This window comes from Anomaloglossus baeobatrachus, chromosome 4, assembly GCF_048569485.1.
Source record: "Anomaloglossus baeobatrachus isolate aAnoBae1 chromosome 4, aAnoBae1.hap1, whole genome shotgun sequence".
NCBI classification, from domain to species: Eukaryota; Metazoa; Chordata; class Amphibia; order Anura; family Aromobatidae; genus Anomaloglossus; species Anomaloglossus baeobatrachus.
Genome location: NC_134356.1, coordinates 120,424,266 through 120,430,871, shown reverse-complemented (window position 1 = coordinate 120,430,871; position 6,606 = coordinate 120,424,266).

The following is a 6,606-nucleotide window of genomic DNA, read 5'->3' as shown; positions in this document are numbered from 1 at the left end:
GAATTATTGTAGAATCAGTTTCCCACTTCTCTGTGTTGGTGTAGTGGTAGGCTCTTTGCTTGGGCTACGAGAGGTTGTGGGTTTCATTCTGAGGCAAGGCCCATGGACTTTGTATGGCTGCATGTAATTGCCTAGTCCAATGGACTGTGTTGCCTATGAGTTTCCATTGGATTGATAGACCAGGTACTCTCTTTTGCTTTTGTTTGGCCATGTTGTGTGCGCAGTCACTAGGACAATGTGAATTAATGTAGAGTCAGTTTCCTTCTTCCTTGTGTTGGGGTAGTGATAGGCTCTTTGCTTAGGCTACGAGAGGTTGTGGGTTCAATTCTGAGGCAAGGCCCATGGACTTTGTATGGCTGCATGTAATGTAATTGCTTAGTCCAATGGACTGTGTTGCCTATGAGTTTTCATTGGATTGATAGGCCAGGTACTGTCTTTTGCTTTTGTTTGGCCATGTTGTGTCCACAGTCACTAGAATTATGTGAATTAATGTAGAATCAGTTTCCCACTTCTCTGTGTTGGTGTAGGGATAGGCTGTTTGCTTGGGCTACGAAAGGTTGTGGGTTTGACTCTGAGGTAAGGCCCATGGACATTGTATGGCTGCATGTAAGTGACTAGTTCAATGGACTGTGTTGCCTATGAGTTTCCATTGGATTGATAGTCCAGGTACAGTTATTTTGCTTTTGTTTGGCCATGTTGTGTGCGCAGTTGTGACGCCCTGGGCAAGCCAGGGGTCACAGGTCATAACACCACACGCACCCCACATTCCCTGCAGGAACACCAAGGTCAGAACACAAATCCTTGTTGCCTTCCTCCAGGGGCTGATGTCCACACCAGGGGGTGGGCCAGGTGGTTGGCTCCGCCCACCGAGGAGTTCACAGCCCTGGAGGCGGGAAAACCAGGCAGTGAGCTCAGGGAAGTGCTTGAGTGAGGAGTAAACAGTCTAGAGTGAGAGTTTGAAGTAGAAGGAGTAAACAGTGGAGTTGTAGTGAGAGAAGGAAGAAGTAGAAAGAGAAAAGTGACAGCAAGAAGCCTGAAGTTGGTCCGGGTGTGTGCCCCGGACTGAGACAGCAAGGTTGGCAGACGGCGGTGACCGTCTGCAGGAGAGATTGCTCGGAGGTTGCCGAAAGGACCGTGGACGGGTGGTGACCCGGCGGTACCGGAGCGGTATACAAAGAACAGTCAGCACCAGGGCAGGGGCCTTTCGGATCCCGGCAAGGCTAGGAGTCGCCATAATTTGCCAAATCCGTCAGTGAAGGGGACCTCCGGGTCTCCCAGCAGCAAAGTCCCGAGTGAAGGCAACCGTCCAACCGTGAAGGGGAGACACCGCCACCGCCAAGGCACCAGTTTCCCAGGGCCAGCGCCTGCGGGCAAGAGAGGGGCTCCTCCGGCTCATATCCAGGTCGGGGAGCGGGTTACCGGTGGGAATCCATCGCTACCAAAGACTATACATAGGTGCAGGGAAGTGACCGTCACCGCTAACTGCAGGGAACATCAGCACCGTAGCCGTCCGAGGGACCCGTCCAACCAGCCGTTTGTTTACCAAGAACTGTGTCATCATCCTTTGGCTGAGTGAGTACCTCCGTGCCGTGCGGCACAGCGCTGCCCCTGCGTCCCTGCACCTCCACAGGCCCCATAACCCGCCTGTTCACCATTCCAACCCCATCACTGGGCCCCGGGACCACCAAACCCCCTACCCACGGAGGGGCCAATCAACAACTAGCTGCTCCATACCACCACTCCCGGGATCCCCAGACAGAGCAGCGGTGGTGTCCCTACAATCACCACAACCGTGGGTGGCGTCACGGACAATAAACTATCCCAACAACCAAACCCCTTTCACTCACGGGCGAGGAGCGCCGCTCGAGTCCCCGGGATCCGGCCAATTGCTCGAGCCACCGAGCGGCAGCGGGCCGCAGCCGCAGCGGCAGCAGGACCCAAGCAGTGGGAGAGCGCAGCATCCCCTCCTCCGCCCGCGACAACTTGGCGTCACGAACAGGATCTTACCGCTCTGCCGTTGGGTAGAGGTGCGCCTTGTGACCGCCGGAGGTGTCCGGCCGGAAAATTTCAGAAGCCGCCATCTTTGGCGCGAAGAGTTCCCGCTCGAGCGTCTTCTCGAGTAGCAGAGGCGCGAAGGCCAAAACCCCGCCCCGATAGAGGTGGGGCCGGAAAGAGGCTAAGGGGGACGGAAACAAGATGTCTGCGCCCGACGGAGCCGCTGGAGGAGCGGTGGTCGCAGCCGCAGCGGCACCCGTGGATGGGAATGGGCCTGCCCAGGTCCCGGCCGTGCTGGCGGGAGGTGCCGCGGCCCCCGCTCTCGCTCAGGTGATGCCGTTCTCCTTGCCCTATGCGTCCGGAGCTACCTGGCTACCGCAGTATGACGGGAAACCTGATGCTTTACAGGTCTTCCGGAAAAAGCTTAATCCGCTTTTGGAATTGTACCCCCTGACTGATAAGCAACGTGCAGCGGTAGTGCTGGGCCAGCTAACCGGCGCGGCTGAGCAGGAAGCGAAGACCTCAGCCGAGGGGGACCGGCTCTCTGTAGCCACCATATTTGAGAAGCTACAGAATGCCTTTGAGACCCGTACCAAAGCTGAGCTGAGGATGCAGTTTTACCAGTGCCGGCAACGGCCTGTGGATAGCATTCGGGACTACTCTTTACGCCTGAAAACCGCTCTTCGCACCCTAAAGCGGGTAGACACTATCAATGAGGCGGACAGCAACAAGATGCTAGTAGAGCAATTTGTGCAGGGGGTGAGGTCCTCTGAGGTTCGCAAACAGCTCCGGCTGTGGGCCCTGGAACACCCTGTTGTGGACTTTGCTGTGTTAAAGGAACGGGCCATTAAAGCACTGCAACCCCCAGCTTCAGAAATCTCGGAGCCAGCCCCGTGGCCAATTGAGACAGCCCCCGTCGTGATGGCCCCTGCTCCACCAGCCTCTCCAATGCCTACAGCTCCCAGCAGCACAATGGAAGAACTGGCAGCCCAGGTCCGCCTCATGGACGGAGACCTCGCCAAGATTCTCGCTGCACTCCAACCTTTGACCAGATCCCAGCCTCCACCCAGGATACAGCTCGCCGACAGCCCTGAGGATGTTCCCTGGATGCAGCGGAGAAGTGCTAACAACTCACGAAACAGACCTCCAACCTGCTACAAGTGCAACAAGCCTGGCCATTACCTCCGACAGTGCCCGTTAAACGAGCAACCCCTGGGGCCACGGGCCAATCCTCAGGAGTAGAACCCCGTGGCCCCCCATACTGGCAGGACCGGTATATCGGTGCCCGGCCCATCATCCCCGTGGCTGTGGATGGCATACTGGTGATGGCTCTCTTGGACACTGGATCACAGGTAACCACCATACCATACACATTATACCAGCGGTATTGGGGGACAGACGAGCTGGCACCCCCAGATACTAGTATAACACTGATTGCTGCTGATGGACTCCCATTGACCCAAGTGGGGTATAAACAAGTGGCTATGACCGTGGGGCGAGCTGAACTGCAACACCAGGGTATGATTGTGATCATGAATGAACCCAGTGACCATAACCCGAAGATAGTGCTAGGAACCAATGTGATGGAGCACTGTATGGGTAATGTGTTGGCCCTACTGCAGCAGCTGGCCGCCACGGTGGCGGGGAGGCAACAGAAAGCTGTGCAGCGTGAGATCCGAGCCTTGATGTACCGCCAGCATGTAAACTCAACAGGAGGAGAGATTGGTGGAGTGAGAGTGATGGATGCTGCTCCGTTGATTGTACCCCCTAGGAGTGAGATGATGATTTGGTGTAGAGCGGCAGTAGGGCCTCAGGGGCATGACTACCCTGCCATGATAGAGCCCATGCCCTCCGAACAGTGGCCCACCGTAATGGCCGTCCGAGGGGTGGTAGATGTAAAGAAGGTGTAATACTATTGTACGTTCTGAGGATTTCGATAGCGTTAGGGCAATGACAACCAGAGACGAGTTCTTGGTACAAGATGTTTATAATATGTAACCACGGTAGATACACAACGGAACAAACACAGTACACACGAAATACCTTCCCGAAACGGAGCGAAGGGGATTCCCGGGGCCACGCACCGGACTCCCCCAGGGAGACCACCAGAGCGAACCCCTATACAGGGACTGTCTGGCAATCACCCCGAAAGGCCTAAATGCGCAGCAGCCGGGAACACAAGGGGCAAGTGGTAAAGTCCAGAAGTGTCCATACGGGATGATAGTCCAGAGTGGTTCGAACCAGAAGGAACCGGGCAGAAGTGCTGACCAAAGATGGCAGACGGAGTCCGGGCACAGCTTGGAGAAACCGGGTATGGTCCAGAGCCGATCGGTAGTCTTTCAGAAGGATCCAAAAGGCAATCAGGAAGTAGAAGCAGCAAAGCAGGAGCACACAGCAAGCAGTATACTCAGGCACTGGACTAGGCTTAGAGGCGGCCTTTTAAGCAGCTGGACAGGAAGTAGGGCAACAGAACATTAAACTCCATGTTAACTGAGGGCAAGCCTTTTCAAAAGAGAACTGGAAAACCCGGAAACCTGACATCACTCCCCCCCCCAGAAACGGCCTCAGGACGGATCAGGGCCCGGCTTATCCGGGTACCGTCGATGAAACTGAGCAATCTTCCGGGGTGCCCGAATGTTACCCACCGGTTCCCAGGAATCGTCCTCGGGGCCGTACCCCTGCCAACGTACCAGATACTGAAGCCGACGACGATGGAGCCGGGAGTCAATAATGTCCTCAACCACGAACTGCTCCTCGCCGTCGACCATCACAGGCGGAGGAGGAGGCACGACACGACCATGAAACGTATTAGGAGAAACGGGTTTGAGGAGAGAAACATGAAAGACCGGATGTACCTTCAGATGGTGCGGTAACCGCAGCCGACAGGCCACAGGGCTCACGATCCCGGTGATCTTGAATGGACCGATGAATTTTTGTCCCAGCTTCGGCGAAGGGACACCCAATCTCAGGTTTTTGGTGGATAACCATACAGAGTCTCCTACCTTATACAAGGGTGCCGGTTTCCGGTGAGTGTCTGCCGACCTCTTGTAACGCTCTTGAGCCGTAGCCACAGTGTCCTTTAGAACCTCCAGATTTTGTCGTAGCTCTGTCAATCTGTCCTCCACCGCAGGCACCGAAACCGCAACCGGTGACCTAGGCACAATAGTCGGATGGTAACCCAAGTTAGCAAAAAAGGGCGTTACCTTAGTGGAGCTGCTCTGAGTGTTGTTATATGAAAACTCTGCCAACGGAAGCATCTTCAACCAATCGTCCTGCAGATGGCTGACATAACATCGCAGGTATTGTTCCAGGGTTTGATTAGTCCGTTCGGTTTGCCCATTCGTCTGAGGATGGTATGCAGAAGACAAACAGACATCAATCTGGAGTGCCGTACAAAACCCCTTCCAGAACCTAGACGTGAACTGCACGCCCCGGTCAGAGATGATCTCGTCTGGTACCCCATGCAATCGGAATACGTTCTGGATAACCAAATCCACTGTCTCTGCGGCTGAGGGAAGACCGGTACATGGAATAAAGTGAGCAGCTTTAGTCAACCGATCCACCACCACCAAAATGGTATTGTGACCGCCTGAGACTGGCAACTCCACAATAAAATCCATTGAGATAGACCCCCAAGGGCGAGATGGCACAGGTAACGGTTGGAGGAGTCCCGTAGGAGCCACACGAGGGACCTTGCACCGGGCACAAACCACACATGAGTGGACATAGTCCTTTACATCCTTTAAACAGGTAGGCCACCAGAAAAAACGGCTTAGAAATTCCTGCGTCTTCTGTACCCCCCTATGACCAGCCAACACGGAGTCATGGACCAACTTGAGAACCCGAAGTCTTACGGCCTCCGGGACATAAATGCGTCGTTCTCTCAACCACACACCATTCCGAAGAACAAGAGTTACATCATTCGGGGGGGCAGCAAGAAATACGTCACCATCATAGGCCAGCTTGATGTCCTTCCACAAGTCCTGGTCCTGGATTACTCCAACGAAATTGGCATCCGATAACACGGTCTGAGACGGGGTTCCAGGCACGGAGTCCACGGCATGGATTCGGGACAAGGCATCGGCTTTCCCATTACGTGAACCTGGACGGTATGTAACGATAAAATTGAACTGATTAAGGAACAAACTCCAACGGGCTTGCCGTGGAGACAGACACCTGGCAGATTTAAGAAATTCCAGATTACGGTGATCTGTGAGTACTATCACTTGCTGCGCGGCTCCCTGTAAGTGGTGTCTCCATTCCTTGAAAGCTGAAATAATCGCTAACAATTCCTTGTCCGCAATGTCATAGTTCCTTTCTGCAGGGGACAACCGGCGGGAAAAGAAAGCACACGGATGCAAGAGACTCTTGTCCCCAGTCCTTTGAGAAAGGATGGCCCCTAATGCGTAGTCGGAAGCGTCGACTTCCACGATAAAGGGAAGTGCGGGATTCGGATGTACCAATATTGGCGCTGAGGTAAAACAAACCTTGAGATGATGGAATGCTTCCTGGGCCTGGGCGGACCACACAAACTTCTGTCCTTTCTTGGTTAACAGAGTGATGGGACGAACGATCTCTGAAAAATTACGGATAAAGCGTCGGTAAAAGTTG